Source organism: Sceloporus occidentalis, unplaced genomic scaffold, assembly GCF_023333645.1.
Source record: "Sceloporus occidentalis isolate IW3139 unplaced genomic scaffold, rSceOcc1.0.p SCAF_6, whole genome shotgun sequence".
Classification (NCBI taxonomy): Eukaryota; Metazoa; Chordata; class Lepidosauria; order Squamata; family Phrynosomatidae; genus Sceloporus; species Sceloporus occidentalis.
The window spans coordinates 62844048-62861334 of NW_028316986.1; the positions used below are offsets into that span (position 1 = coordinate 62844048).

General features: G+C 39.1%; 1 protein-coding gene and 1 pseudogene across 5 annotated transcripts in view; both read right to left on the reverse strand.

Moving 5' to 3' along the window:
- The window catches only part of CHRM3 (cholinergic receptor muscarinic 3), a 315762-nt gene that overhangs the window by 29676 nt on the left and 268799 nt on the right, over nucleotides 1-17287 (reverse strand). The gene's annotated exons all lie outside the window — the stretch shown is intronic.
- LOC149310839 (U5 spliceosomal RNA) lies at nucleotides 4735-4840 on the reverse strand (annotated as a pseudogene).

Genomic DNA, 17287 nt, shown 5'->3' on the forward strand with positions numbered 1-17287 from the left:
GAACATCCAAGAGCTGGCTGGTGTTCAGAATGTGATCGATCTTAAATGTGTTATAAGTAGCTGGTTTTGTATTGATATCTGTGGAAGCAAAACCATTTCTCAGTATATAAATCAATTGCAGTACTCTGCTTAAAAATGATAGTTTGTAGTCAGATTTTAACATTTCCCCATAATATTACATGAACGAATATTATTTTAAATGAATGAATTTAAGTCTCCAGGACCAGATGAGCTACATCCAAGGGTATTAAAAGAACTGGCAAATTTAATATCGGAGCCATTGGCAATAATCTTTGAAAATTCCTGGAGAACAAGAGAAGTCCCAGCAGACTGGAGGAGGGCAAACATTGTCCCCATCTTCAAAAAGGAGAAGAAAGAATCATAGAATTATAAAATCATAGAATCGTAGAGTTGGAAGAGACCACTAGGGCCATCCAGTCCAACCCCCTGCCATGCAGGAAATCCAAATCAAAGCATCCATGACAGATGGCCATCCAGCCTCTGTTTAAAGACCTCCAAGGAAGGAGACTCCACTACACTCTGAGGAAGTGTGTTCCACTGTCGAACAGCTCTTACTATCAGGAAGTTCCTCCTAGTGTTGAGGTGGAATCTCTTTTCCTAGAGCTTGCATCCATTGTTCCAGGTCCTGTTCTCTGGAGCAACAGAAAACAAGTTTGCTCCCTCCACAATATGACATCCCTTCAAATATTTAAACAGGGTTATCATATCACCTCTTAACCATCTCTTCTTCAGGCTAAACATTCCCAGCTCCCTAAGTTTATCCACATGGTTTCCAAACCCTTCACCTCCTTTGGATGCATTCCAGTTTCTCAACATCCTTTTTGAATTGTGGTACCCAGAACTGGACACAGTATTCTAGGTGGGGACTGATCAAATCTTAATAGAGTGGCAATATTACTTCCATTTATCTAGACACTATACTTCTAATGATTCAGCCTAGAATTGCATTGGCCTTTTTAGCTATCACATCACATAGCTGACTCATGTTCAACTTGTGGTCTACTTGGACTCCTAGATCCCTTTCACACGTAATATTGTTAAACCAGGTGTCTCCCATCCTATATCTGAGCATTTCATTTTTCCATCCTAAGTGCAGTACCTTCCATTTCTCCATGTTGAATTTCATTTTGTTAGTTTTGGCCCAGCTTTCTAGTCTATTCACATCATTTTGAATTTTGATCCTGTCCTCTGGGATATTAGCTAGTCTTCCCAATTTGGTGTCATCTACAAAACATGCCCTTTATTCTTTCATCTAAGTCATTGATAAAGATGTTGAATAGCACTGGGCCCAAGACAGAACCACGTGGCAACAGCGAGTAATGTCTCTCCAAGTTGAATAGGAGCCATTGCTGAGCACCCTTTGGATTCAGCGAGGCAACTAATTACAAATCCATCTAACAATTGCATTGTTTAGCCCACATTTTAGTAGCAAATTTGCAAGAATATAATAGGGGACATTGTCAATGGTCCTAATGAAATCAAGGTATACTATATCCACAGCAGTCCCTTCATCTACAAATCTGGTAATCTTATTAAAAAGAGATATCAGATTAGTCTGGCATGACTTGTTTCTCTGAAACCCATGTTGACTTTTTTGTGTTTATGGTATTCCCTTATAAATGTTCACAGACTCTCCATTTAATGAGATGCTTGAGTCTAAAAGATTTTCTGGTATTGATGTCAATCTAACTGAGCAATAATTGTTGGGATCCTCTTTTTTCCCCCTTTTTATTTTTCTTAACCTCTCTAACACACCTAAGTTCATTCTGTGCTTTAGCTTTTCTGACTTTACCCCTACATATGCCAGCTATTTGTTTGAATTCCTCTATGATGATTTCTTCCCTTTTCCATTTCATACACATGTTCCATTTAAAACTTAGCTCAGTTGAAAGTTCCTTAGTCATCCATCCTGGTTTCTTGAGACACCTCCCATTTTTCTTCCTCATTGGAACTGTTTTAAACTGTACCTTCAGTATCTCCCTTTGGAGAAACTCCCATTCATCCTGAACTCCCTTCCTGACCATGGGATCACCGACAGTATTTCTCTAAGTTTACTAAAATCAGCTCTCCTAGAATCTAGAATGCATGTCTGACCATGCCTGGCTTCTCCTTTCCACTGTACAACAAATTCCAGGAGAACATGATCACTCCCACCTAAGGATCCCACCACCTGCACCCCATTAATCAGGTCATCGCTGTTGGTTAGCTGACCCCCTTGTTGCCTATTCCATCTTACCTGGAGCTAAGGAGGACTGGTTTCCTGTGGCTGCACAGGAAGTAAAACCAAAATTATACCTTTTCCTCATTCTTTGAAAGTATAGAGAAGAAATGAAGGTTTTGGGAGGAGGGGCAAGGGGTTTTCTAGGTGAAGAGGAAATCATTTTGGATACTGAAATGGATAATGTATTAGTATATTAGTCAAAGTAAGGATAAAATTCACAAGAACTGGTGGGGGCAGGGAAAGGGAATTAACTGGCTCTCTTTCTGTGAAATGAATTTTTGTTGCAAAAGAAATGTGGAGTCAAAGGAATTGTCTAGTGTTTTGAGGCTAAGATCCCACCTTTGTTTTGCACCCTGTTTCTGGGGCAGATTATCTGTTTCTTAACCTCTCTTGTTTGCCTTCTCTTGTGTTGTAGCAACAGCTGTCAAGTCAAAAGAGCAGTTCCTTCAAGGAAGCAGCTGCTCTTCTTCATCACCAACATAACTTTTATGATCCATCACCACTTAAAAGTCCTAAATATCATATGTGGAATTTCAGTTCATAAGATGGAAAGAAATACAAGTCTAGGAAAAGGTGTTTTTCTATTCTCCTGTTGTGGTCATCACAATTCTGATGAACATCCACAGCCACATTATTCTGCTAGTTCAGCCACACAGGCTGACTGTACCACTATTCTAAGTAATCTGCAACATAAGGCCAGGGGCAAACCACTGTGAGAGGCTCATTACTGGATCTTTCCACAGTGTGAGGCATTTGCTTATCCTTTCTTGGCAGGGGTTCCTTGAAAATTCCCTGCAGCTCTGAACATGGCCATTGCTGATAGAGGAAGAAATACTTCCAACTGTAGTAAAATTTATAATATTGAAAATGATGTGTCTTGCAGCACTTTACAGACTGACAAGTTTTAACTGGCATAAACTTTCATGAACTTCAGCCCATTTTATCAGATGTGTATAGTAGTGCCTCAGTTGGCACATTATTCTGCACATACTTGGGTGGATGAAAGGAGGACAGAAATAATTTTGAGGAGCAGTGTGGCTAATGAATTAATATATTAGTACATTCCCTATCTGCCTGATCACCCAAGCGTACACATAATAATCTGCGAACTGAGGCACTACTCCATGCATTGAGTGGAGTGATCTGTGATCTATAAAATCTTATGCTAAACAAAACCTATTAGTCTATAAGATGTTACAGGACTGTTGTTTTTGCTACAACAGATAGCTAACCACTTGGAAATCTATAGAATATTGGTCAACTTGTAAGCATCAAGACTGCTGAATACTTTTGATGCAGCAGAATACTTCAAATAGAAAAATTCTCAGAGAGTCTCTGTTCACATGAGTGAATGTTCTGTTTGCAAAGGAGACAGTGTGTGGACTCTGATACACATGAGCTCCAGAATATGCAGTTGTTCATGAGAAGTCTGATTGTTTTCAGTGAGTGCACAGCTGTGTGCAAAACTGAACTTAGTATCAAGAAAATAAACACATATTGAAGATTTTCAAAGCTACTTGTGCACAAAGTAAGCAATTCAGCTATATAACCAGAGCAATAAATCATTTTTTCTTCCTGTTCTGGAGCTCTGAATCCATCATTTGAATCCAATGAAAGTGAATCTGAATCCAATTTTGAGAGATTAAACATTTCTCTTATTCCTTCATGGCACACATTATAAGCAACATTCAACTTGATTTAAAAGGTAATAAACATCCCTAAAAGAGGCCTGGTCCAAATATAGCCAGACTATAAAAGGAAGGGGATGCAGTAGCTTAGTAGTTAAGACACCTGTTCTGATGATCGGAAGATCAGAAGGTTGGCAGTTTGAGCCCTGAGTGCTGCATGATAGGGTGAGTTTCCATCACTAGTCCCAGCTTCTGTCAACTTAGCAGTTCAAAAGCATGCAAATGCAAGTAGATAAATAGGTACCACTTAAGTGGGAAGGTAACAGCATTTGGTGCAGTCATGCTGGCCACATGACCACCAGAGCTTCAGCTTAGAAAGGGGTCATGGTCCCAATCTGGCCTCTCCCCAGCACTAAAAGGAACAGCAAAATGCCACTCCTTTTCGCACTGGGGAAAAGGCATCTTTGCTGCAAACTTAGCCATCATAAGAGAAGAGGTGAGGATTGGAATGAACAATAAACTTTTGTAATTGAGAAATATAAATCTTAGACTCTCAGACTTATGTACTGGGACTAATATTTTTTAACTTATTAATAAATGATCTTGAGTGTTTTGTATTACAGTACTATTAATTTAATTTAATTTAATTTATTTATATACCGCTATTCCAGAGATCATAGCGGTGAACAGCAAGCAAGCTAATTTGCAAGTAAGCTAATTTGCCCCCAACAGTCTGGGTACTCATTTTAGCGACCTCGGAAGGCTGCAAGCCTGAGTCGAGCTTGGGCCCTTTTGCTGGTCTTGAACTCGCAACCTTGTGGTCTTGAGTGAATGGCTGCAGTACAGGCATTTAACCACTGTGCCACCTTAAGCCTCAAAAAATTGGTTACAAACTCATAAATGTTCCTCTCCACGGAAATCCTTAGTAAAAGGCGAAAGATTTATACGATCTGAAGAGAAACCAGAGTATCAATTCTTAAATACTAAAGCACTTTTAAAAACATTTCCGGGTGTCTAAAAACACACTTGTAGGAATCCTGTATGTGAGTTACATATTTGTAAGTAGACATTCATATGTGGGAATTAGAACTGGCTTTTTCATGAGATCAGTATCCAGTAGAGGGCTGCTGTTATGTTGCTATGTAGCAGAGCTGACGAAGCATTTGATGCATATCACACATTGAGGCACATTGGTTCCAGTGCACATTTGCCACTCTTGCCTGTGTCCTGATATATATCTTCATAATTCACTAACAGGGTTCCTTAGTGCCTCTGTTATTCAGCTAAGGGCTGAAACAGACGGCTTGTTAAAGCCCACTTCTGGGCGTCTTGCAAGTGCAGTGTTTACACACCACATGCTTTGAAGCCACCTAGACACCACTCGAAAACCAGAAGGCTGCCCCAACGTGGGCAGCTTCAAGATGTTTCAGCAGCATGGCATTTACATGCTGCACACCCCCAAGTGTCTTGAAGCTGCCCTGGAGCTGTGGCAGGGCTAGAAAATGCGGCCCTTCCCCAGCCCAAATGGGAGCGGATCTGCCAGTCCCAATGTTTCTTTCCTTACTGGCTATCTGTTCTGGCCCTAAGTATATTTATTAAGTAAAAGATGATATACGATTCTAGAAATGGAGGGGCCCCTTTACTGGCCGGATCAGGGCCACAACAACCTCACGCCATTCTGATCCAGCCTCCAGCTCCTTTTTGCATCCTCCAAGGGGTGCTGTAACTGCCACAGCATGGCTTTATGACACTCTTTTGGTGCTGCATCATGAGAATGCAGCACCGGAGGGGCATCATAATGGTGCGTGCCGTGTGGGCCACTGTGTGCCAAAATGGCGCCCTGGGGGGTGGGGTTAGGCTGTCCGCTGCACCCTAACTCTGCGCACAAGCCGGCACAAAGTGACAGACTGTATCAGGCCTAATTGTATCATGAAAGATCTATAGCTTTCTTACTCTGCCCCTATAAAAAACAGTTCACTGCCCTTGCAAAAAAACCTCTCCAAATTTGCAAATGTCCATGTTACTGTTCACATTCTCTTTCTAAATGTAGAGAGAATTTACTGGATTATTTGCTGGAACATGTGCTGCAGGAGTAGTCCTGATTATGTACAAAGCAAGCCAAAACAGAGCTGTCTCACTGAACTTGTCATTTCAGTGGATGGGAGATATTAACTGAGACTCATGTGAGGTGAAAGATGACATTTATATATCTTTCACTCTCACTTCATTCAATCAATGCAACAATCTTTTCCAAACATGGACTGGTTTTGCAAAAACCTTGGCTGGACTAACAAATTCAATGCATGATGCAGACAGCAGTGGGAAAAATACAATAATAAAATGCAAAATAAATGAACTGCTCATTTGTACTGTAAATAAATAAATAATAGTATAATAATAATAATAATAATAATAATAATAATAATAGGTTTTATTTATATTTCCTGCCTTTCCCTGCGATCATGAAGTGTCAGTAAGTAAGAGGACACTTCTTACTGAAGTATGTTTTCAGTAATTACTTTATAATATACTAACTCTGTTTTCAACAATTGTAATTGCTAACTTGCAATAAAACTCATGGTTTAGCATAAAGATGGCAGAAATTAATAATACAGAATCCAGCAGAAGAAAGGCAGACATTGTATATTTATCAGCTTCAAAACAAGGAGGAAGGACATGTTGTCTATTGGTCACATGAAATCTCCAAGGTCATTTGTAAGATTTCTCCAGGGTATTCCCAGCAATCTGCAATTGTCTTGGGAGATAATTTTAATGCCCCCAGTGATTGTTTAAGTGTAAAAATTATCAGTAGTCAGTAACACTTCCCCCAAGCCTTCTGTAGGAGCATATTAAACAAACTCTCCACCCTGCCCATTCCTTTAAGTAAAACCTGGTCACAAGTGTGCCTGTCGTTTTGATATGTAGAGAGAGCTTGCAGTACCTTTGAGACTAACTGAAAGAAGATGGCAGCATGAGCTTTTGTAGACTGTAGTCTACTTCCTCTGATGCATTTAGTGGAGTGAAAACCAAGGACAGACATATATATGCAATTGGTATGTGAGAATGTCAATTCAAATTCAAAATCCTTTGTGTATGGAAACGAAGTAGTAGTCCAGTTTTAACGTTTAACTTTGGTGAACAAAAACATTGTGCACTGGCCAATGTGTATGGAAATGAAGAGGCAAGACTAGTTTGGTATTGGAAACTGGCCTGTAGGTGGAGAGAATAGACGAGTGTAGGACGTACCCCTGAGGATGGGGTCAGATAGTGTTGAAATGTGTGTAGTGAGCCATGAAGCCATTATCCTTGTACAATCCATGGCTGAGGAACTGTAGTTTATGGATGAATTCCAACTCTACTGTCCCTTTAATAGTTATCTATTGCAACTTAAAAAAGAAAAAGAAAAATCCCTCCTCCAACCCACAAATTTGATGGGGTGACAAACTTTTGCTATTAAATGGCAAATTTGGCATGCAAGTGTTTTTACCGTACCATTCAGTAATTAAACACCCAAGAGCACAGCAAACAGTGGTGGCATTTTTTTTCCATTTTCATCTTCATAAATTCTGAAATCAAATAACTATTAGCTCTTTGACATTTCCACACACAACGTGAGTTCTGAAAATCTGATTACATTTTTAACAGTTTTAACACAGCTTAATTATCAAGATACCATGTGCCTTGCTATGGTATCTTATAAATATATTAGCAACTTCTTTTATCTACCACTTTAAGGGATGGATCAGAATACCAAGACATGTAGTGTTAGGGATGCAAATCTTCATAAATTTCCTTCTTGCAGACAGCAATGCATCATTTTACTGTTTTTCTTATTGCTGTAAAGAAGTAACTGAAAACTGAGCAGTTTTGAAAGATTACAGTCAGCCTTTGGTATGCACAAACTTGCCATCCATGGATTTGATGGCTCTCTCTGACCAGTGACTGATGAGAATGTGGAAGAGATGGGGCGGAGGCAACCTGGCGGGCCCTGAGTGAACTTTGTGTGTGTCTGGCTAAGAGCGGCTTTTCTGGCCTCCTGAGCCCTAGGTAGAGAGGCAGGTAAGAAGCCTTGTTGTTCCTAATGGTGGCATGGCTGCATGGCCACACCACTATTGAGAACAACGGGACTTCAGCATCTATGGATTGTGGTATCCACAGGCAGGTCTCGAACGGATCCCATGCGGATACTGAGGGTCAACTGGATCTGTAATCTGGGACATATTCTGCACCAACAATGCACATTATTTTCCCTCAATAAAATTGCATTTTCTGAATTTCCTCTGTAGAAAATGTGCCTTCCTGTTATTTTGACTTGGCAGACCTTCCACTTAACTTGACACAATCAATTACCTATCCTCTGCATTAATAATAACACAGAGACACAACAGCAGTATACATTCACAAGATGAGTGCTTGGACAGAGTCTGTTAATCAGGACTCATGCTGCACTCACTGGAGAAAATAAACTGAATGTCCTTTAATCATACTGGGCCCTGGTGGTTTCCTGTGTTGCACAACTATACAATAAAGCTTAGGAATGGCATCCCTTTATATCTGAAGAAGTGAGAGGATGGTAACATATCATGATTTATACTGATGAGCCACGTGGCTATCAGTTCCTTCCCAAATGACCCATATTTGGAAATATAAGGGCAGAGCTAGTAATGTGCGAGTCTCTGTTAATGAAACCTGAATGAATAACAAGTTGAGTCTCTCTTATTCAAAATGCCTAGGATCAGAGGTGTTTTGGATTTCTGGATTTGGGAATACCTGTATTTGCATATATATACATAATGAGATATCTTTGAGATGGGATCTGAGTCTAAACACAAAATTCATTTATTTTATAAATGTATGTATCCCAGAAATATGCAGAGGGATCTTATAGCACTTTTGAAACTAACTGAGAAGTTGATAGCATGAGATTTGAGCCTGCTTCCTCAGATGCATAGCCTGAAGGTAATTTAATGCAATTTTTGAAATAATTTTGTGCATGAAACAAAGTTTATGTGCTTTGGACCATCAGAAAGCAAAGGTGGCACCCATGAAAAAAGGTTTTGTTTTTTGGAGTATTTTGGATTTTGGAATGCTGGATAAGGGAGACTCAACCTGTTCTAGCTTTAGTGCTCATTGGGGTGGGTGGTGCATTTTATTTTATTGGTCCCTGCCAAGGTCCATCTAGTTTTCTTCATTATGTGGTTATGTGTGTGTATGTCCCACCATGTCTTATTTTTGATGTATGGCAACCAAATACGTTTCATAGGGTTTTAAAATGTGATTTTGTCATTTCTTTCCTATGAAAGCATTCAAGGTCTGACAGAATCTGCTACATTTAGGGGATTTATTATGCCTTTTGAGTGGCCAAACAAGACCTTTTCAGGATTTGGTAAGGGCATATTCTCTAGTAGTATGCAACCCATACATATAGTGAGGAAGAGCAAATGCTACCATACACCTACAATATGGAATGCACAGATGTTTAATGTACTCTCAACATTCTGAGAATGAAGTAGTAGTAGTAGTAGTAGTAGTAAATGTTTATTTATATCCCACCTTCCTCCCTGTACAGGGACTCAAGGCAGCTAACAAATCTAAAACAATCTCAGTTAAAATGCTATAAAACATGCAAAATACAAGTTTAAAAACAATTAAAGAATTCAAACAATTAAAAGCTTTACATTATTAAAATTTAAAGTTAAAAACTCTTTAAAACAAAAGAAAAACAAAATGAAAGGTTGCATCAATTGTCTGCATGCACAGCATTTTGTTGTAGATGTAGAAAGTACATGAGTATTCACCCTTCCTGATACATCTACAAAAGAACTGCTTTAAGGTGAGAACCAGGTCTTTGATTCTGAATTTCATTCATGCATCATGTGGAACTGCCTAACCTCAAATTTTACATGGTGTGAATGGGTAGTCAGCTTGTCTTGCTGTTGACAGCTCTGCTAAAGACCTTTGCTGACACTGAAAGCTTTGCATCAAATAACCAAGAGATGTTTAAAAGTATCTATTACTTTACCTGTTTGCACTTCTTGTATGAGATAGCAACAAAATGTATTATGACACTCCATCATTCAGATCAGCTACAAAGCAGCAGTGTTTCTTTTGTTAAATTATCCTTACACCTAAAATACTGCAATCTATGCTGCATTTTCAGTGTGCAGCCTTCAGAGATTCATAACTAGTCAAGTGGAAACAACCCTTCTCAGCTGCAGCAATGGAACTTATTACTCTTCAGTGAAGACAATTTCACCTTTCAACCTTGAGAAAAGATTAGCAAGGAAAATCTCGTTCATACACTTTCCATAAATGGAAAGAAGCTGATGTCAGAGTCCCAACAATCCAAATGGCTAGATCCTTTCTTCTGTTCTGGGCTGCTGTACTACCTCCTTGTAAAGCAGTGATTTCAGCTGTGGATCCTTGGACGATCCTACTGTCTTTGATCACTGGCCAAGCTGTGTGATAATGATGGAAGTTGTAGCCCAACAACACCTGACAACTAAAAGGTGTCCCTAGGGGGGGTCACAGAGCAGTGAATGATGGACTGTGTGGTTATATGTTGATGGTGTGTCTGGCTGAATGTACAGTGAGTGGGGTATGTGTGTTGGCTCTCTTTTCCTTTTCTCATACACATACAAACACAGCCTTCCTCTATACGTACCTCTTTACTATCTTTTCCTCCCTCTCTGCCTCTTCTCCCTCTCCTCCTACCCCATCCTGCTCTGTATCTGCCTTACACGATCTGAAGACTTAACAACTAAAATAAATATAAACAGGTTAAAACAATTTATAACAATAAATATAATGTTAAATCTTAACCCGGTTAACAAGTGAAAAGAGATTAAAAAGTTAGAACAGTTTAGAATAACGTATACATTTGCATTATGAAGCAAATCAGTTAGGCACAAAGTCTTTAGTAAACAGCCGTGGCTTTACTTTTCACCAAAATGAACCTAGTGTTGGTGCCAACCAAGCCTCCAAGAGGAATGCATGCCGCAACTGGGGTGCCACAGCTGAGAAGGCCATCTCACACAGTGTATTGCTAAAACTAGTAGGATACGGAGGAGGACGCCTCCAGCAGAATAAAGCCCTTGCACAGCCATATATAGAGACAGGTGCTACCTCAAGTATGGCCACCCTAAACCACTTATGGCTTTAAATGTCATCATATCATCTCAAATTCAGAACAAAAGTACACCAGTAGCCAGTACAATCAAACAAGAATTCTCCCCTCCAAACATGGAACAACTAGGGAGACCTGGCCATAATGAACCCTACTCTGTGACTTTGGGCTGGTAATAATTTCTTGGTCTACCATAGTTTTCACAGCTGTTGCAAGAAGTAAATGGGGAAAGTTGACCAACCATGAAATAATGAGACAATACAACATCAATTGGGTTAAACAAGTGCCATCTTTATTGACCTAAAACCTACTTAAATGTTTAAGGCCTGAGGCAGAGCAAACAAAAAATGAGTGAGCAACCTGACAGTGGGTGTGAGGCTCAGATGTTGACCTATGACACCATCACAGCTGACCCATGACCAAGACACCAGATCCTTAGGGAAATCCAAAGAAGTTGGTTGTTATCATGACAGTCATCTTTGGAAGGTCAAACAGGAGGAGCTCCCTCCCAAATTCTGTGACTTTATAAAACAGAGTAAACCCCCATATCAGCCCCAAGCACTGACTGCTTTACAACTCCCCCCATAGTCCCATGCCCTGTGGAGGCAGCTCCAGAGTCCAATTCTCTGCCACAATCAAGTGCCAAGGTGTACACTGTTCTAATATCTAAAGACAAGCATTTGCTTAGTCCAGGAAGAATGTATGAGGGGGCAGTCAGCCCTTAAACAGATTCATTCGTTGCTTCCTACATGTGACACCACTTGGCCTCATGGGGCAAGCACATAGCATCCTGGGCTCTATCATGGAGGCTCACAAAAAACCCTCACTCACAGCAATGGCCAATGCATGGCTTGGGGATGACAACTCACATAAGATGACCTAAGATCACAATGCCACTATGATAAATAAATAAAAAGTTTGTAAATGTAGTATTATTCCTTAGTTTTAAATATCTGTTCATGAGACAGGCTGACAATTGCAATAGTACCCTGAAAAGTTATAGTTGTAAAAAATTTAGAAGTCAGCTGGAGGTAAAAAGAAAAAAGCAGTAGCAATAAAACTTCCGTGCTTTTGTGAACAATTATGACAATGAATGTACATGAGATGAGTACAGCATGCCTACTACCTTTTTATGACTTATACCATTACCTATCATTTGTTCTTGTCACATTTATTTTTATGCAGACTCAAATATAATTAATAGCATGTCATAATGAAATGGAACAGGCAGAGCAATCACAGTGAGCAATTGACTTCAGAAAATGGGTAGACTCGCCAAAATTCACCTTGAGCATCTGTGAAACAGTTTTTCTCTCTTAAAGAAATAATAACATTGTTCAAGTGTGTGCTTAAACTGGAAATTTGACTGGACTCAACCGACTCCATTAAAATAGGATTTTCATACTTCATCCCAAGTGTTTACAGGGTGTCATAGGAAATATAGTTAATGCGCAGCAATGTACATTCAGTCAGCGCTCCATATCCATAGATTCTTTATCCACAGATTCAACCACCCATGGCTTGAAAACATTAAAAACATATAAATTTTATACAAGAGACACCATCTTACTATACCTTTGTATTTAATGGGCATAAGCATCTAAAGATTTTGGGATCCTGAAACCAAACACCAGCACTACCAAGAGCCCACAGTATTTTAAATGTTAAAATGTAAAGGTAAATACAAATTTGATTGTTATGTCTGACTATATGGTCAGTGCTCATCTCCATTACTAAGCCGAGGCAACCAGTGCTATCAAACACAATTCTGTAGTTGTCTGGCCAATCCTGGGTAAAATATACACAACTTATAAAAAAAGAACAAGCACAAATGTTAAGTCAAAGTTTTGCAACCCTGTATGAAACAACAGGAAACTCAACAAAACAGATTTGGCCATAGTGGTTCATATCTTAGTTATCCCTCAGTTATACTATTGTAATGCTTTCTTCCCTTGAAAATTATTTGGAAGCTACAGCTACTGCAAAGTGCAGCAGCTAGACCAGTGTCAAGTATGCATTGTAGACACCATATAACAGGAAGCAGGTTTCCAACCTGCTTCCCACCTCAATTGACACTGCTGGTGTGGATCTACAAAGCCCTAAATGACTTGAGGCCAAGATATCTGAAAGACAACCTCCTCCCATATGAACCTGCCAGAAATTTGAGCTCTTCAGAGGCAGCCCTGTTGCATGTCTCAATAATTTGTGAAGTTAGGGTGGTGGGTACATGTAGCAGGGCTTTCTTTGTAGCAGCACCTTGACTGTGGAGCTCTCTACCCAAGCATGTTAAGCTGGAACCATCTCTTTAAATTTTCTGGCAGGCAGCCAATAAAGTACTGTTCTGCATGACATTCAACATTTGAAATTGCTGCTTTAAATGTTTTGAAACTGGATTCTAGGACTGTTTGTAGATTGCCTTTAGGAGTATTTAAAGAGTATTTTAATGTGTTTTTAAAATGTTTTTATGTTTTTATGTTTGCATTGTTTTAATTGTTTTTTATCTGTCCAAATCCTTGGGAGCCTTTGTGTCTTGGGAGATGATACAGAAATACTATGAACAAACAAATGACAAACATTTTCATTGATTTTTAAAAACATTTTGACAAACCCATTTTTAAAACTGCCCCAACTGTATTTGCATTTTCAGTATTTAAGGTCTCACTAAAAAGATCCCCAAAGTTTGATAAGAACAGAGCATAAAGTATGTTTATAGAGGTCTAGTCTGGGATACAGGAGGTGGTGGATGCAAGGAAGGCACTTCGCACGGAAAGAGCTTTACCACCCTCATTCCTGTGGCCAATTAGTGGCCATTGTGTAGCCAAGAAGAAGACCTCCATGGTACTGGAGACCTCCTTGCACAGTGGCATTACATTGTTAATGGCTGAAAGGACTTTCAATGGTTAAAAAGTGTAAAGAGGCTAAATATAACCCACCAATAGAATTTTGGACATAAATCTTAAACTAAACTCCCTCTCTGCAAAGGAGGAACTGACAATGTTAGATAGTTTTCATTTTTATCTTTTCAAATATTTCCTTTTTAGGATTAGAAATTAAGAATATGCTGTACTGCATAAAGTACTGCTGTATATCATGAAAATGCACTGTCATCTTACCAAGTTAAACACTTTTAAGTGTCACTGGCTATCTGTGGGACAGATTTAAGTATGTCCACAAGCTGGTAGTGCTTTTGTTTCTCTAATCTTAGTCAAATAAATATATTCGCCTCTCTCCATTACACACCAGTATTTAAATTTCTTGTAAGTAAACTCCTTAACATAGAGAGAAACAGCAAATAATCTTGTACAAAACTTACAATAACATCACCTTTCAAGTTTTAGTTTTATATGTCCTTATATTAAGATCATCAGGCATTGTATAACAGAAAATGTTTCCATTGCTTGCAGCATTCTTGAGCAGGTTAAATAATGTCTTCATTCTAATAGTTATTAAAATTTCTTTGGTAATAAAATGAAACACAGTCCTCAATATGCAGGCTACAACATGTAAATAAAATGAAAAACAAGGAGCAAAATGGATTATTTTAAAAAAATGAAGCTTGGAATCTAGTAATACATGTTTTATTTTAAAACAAATGTAATTCCTCTAGCTAAAACTGATTGTTGTTGTTGGGGGTTTTGGTGGTTTCTTTTTTCATACTACAAAAGGAACACAATGTTTCAAATGTGTGGAAGCACAGATTCAGACATTTCTATTCCTGGAAGCAGTCAACAAGATGAAAAGTGACTGTAAATAAGAACTGATAAAGGGGAAAAAAAGTATGTTCTTAATTCATGTACTTTGATTAGATATCAGCAAGAGGACTGTCTGCTTTTTTAGCAAAATTAATAGTGGAAAGGATATATAAAATCAAAAACCTTGGAAACACCAGAGATTCCTCAAGTCCTAAGTCCTCCCCTAAGGTGGCGGCCTCCATGTCTCCACGCTCCATAAATAATGGCTTGCCACATTTTGAGTAAATTAATGTTCATGAAATGTCTGAGTTAGATAAGAGACAAATATTCTTTGCTATGAGGCTGGTAATTTACAATGATGTTTTGAATAGTCTCAGTATTCCAAAACTTTAGGCCTAAATGAGAAAAAAGCAAGTCTATTTTGTTTAGCAAATTCCATGCCCCAAAAATATGATTAAGATTTTTAGAGTTATGTTTAGAATGTCTTCAGGGCACAATCCTGTACTGAAGAACCTCCAGCTGAGAGGATATAATAGGAATGCAGCAAGGGGTTGGGAGCTGCAATGGCTCTCTGGGGGACCCATTTCTGCATCCTTGCCTTGTTACCTCCCAAAACAGGCTATTGTTTTCTACTGAAAATGACCAAAAATGCTCCCAAGGCTTCTGGAAGGTCACCATCTTCACCAGTGTCAACCGTTTTTAACAGGAAATGTATTCTTAACAGGAAGTGTTTGAAAAAAGCTACTTCTGCACATAAGAAATGATGATGCCCCCCCCCTCCACATGGTATATAGTACACTCAGGCACTGAGAGACACCATTGGTCGTTCTGGATAAGAAAGACTTCCCATTTTTAGTGGTGGTAGAGGCATGGAGACCCTTGGAAAGTTTGTCCAGCCCTGGATTATAAGATTTGGAGGAATCCCTGCTATGTTGGTGGGATACTGAATATGGCAGTACAACATTCTGCTAGCAACAATTTTCCCCAAGAAAGAACGACACTCCTCTTCCACTTCCAAAATGCTTACATCATTTACTGCAACCTCCGGAGGACTCAGGAGATGGACTAATCATTTTGCACCGGAGGTTGTAAGCATTTTGTGTTTGGCTACAGGGAATTGAGAGATGCTTCACCAACTCGCTCTTCTCTGACTAACCAATCAAAAACAGTCATGGGGAGGTTGCAAGGGCTCATTAGTAAGGCACACAGATGTAAGGTCAACTTAGGGCTGAGTATGCCATTAATAGGATGCCAGCCAATGAATTTTAAATTTTAGACAAACTAAAAGTTTATGCATAACATATGAATGTACAATACAGTCTTCTTCTACCAATATTATCCACAAGATTTACCTACATGGCTAGCTTAGAGGATGCTGGATGCTCCTTTGTTGGATTTCTAAGCAGACTTTGGATGGCCATCTTTCAAAGATGTGTCAGCTGTGCACGCCTGTACTGGTATAGATTTGGGCTACATGACTGCTGGGATTGCTTCCAAGTCTATGATTCTATGACTCAGAGCTGATCCATCATTGTCCAAAAGCCATAAAGTATTGAGACAGGCAAGTTCCAAAGTGCATGCAGGAGTAGAAGCAAAAGTACAGGAAAAACATATTTTGTGAATTGTAATTTCTCAAAAACTATTCTCTATCATAACGTTCTAGGGGCTGTTTCTTCTTCAGATTTTCTGTCACTCAAAGTAAAAAATACCAGCAAACTCTCCTGCTCCATTCCTCTGCTCTGGGAAGTAATCCTACCCAAAGAATGACTAGACATCACAGATGTTTCCTAGAACCATGAAGAGCAGGACAATCTGCATCCTGCTGTGATTTGGATTCTCTAGTGACACCATCACAACTGTTATCATAGAGCCTGAGGGCAGAGTCAAAGGAAGGACAAATTACTTCTTCCATTTCATTATCATTCAATCACCCTTAACGATAAATATGAACACAATTTATTTAAAACTCTCTTTATGTGTTCAATGTAGTTTTATCCCCAAGTATGTGTGCATAGGATAGATGGGTCTTTGTTATTCATGAAATGACTGGACTACAATAGCTATCTTAATGTTTTTGTGCATCTCTCTCTCTCTCTCTCTCTCTCTCTCTCTCTGTGTGTGTTCATTTAATGCACTTTGAGTGATTCTTCCTGAGGTGGTCCAGCTACATAGGGGTTTATGTGATCCAGTTTTGCTGGGATATTTCAGTAGCCACCGTCCCTTTTTAGCCTAGTTTTGAGGAGGACTTGAGTTCCACTTCTTCCCTTGTTCTGGAGTCCATGACTGGTGATGGTAAGCAATGAGACAAACAGAAATGGATTGAGGGTAGGTTTCTGGTTTTCAAGTTTGTAAAAAATTAAAATATTTAGGCATATGGTTAACAACGAAAAATGTTGACTTGTTTAAGAATAATTATGAGAGGATATGGAAGGAGATAAAGAAGGATCTAAAGGTATGGGGTAAATTGAACATCTCTTGGTTAGGTAAAATCCCAGTGATTAAAATGAAAGTATTGCCAAAATTTATGTTTTTCTTCCAGAACATACATATTCTCACTAATAATAAACCATTTAAGCTATGGCACAAGGAGCTCTCTAAA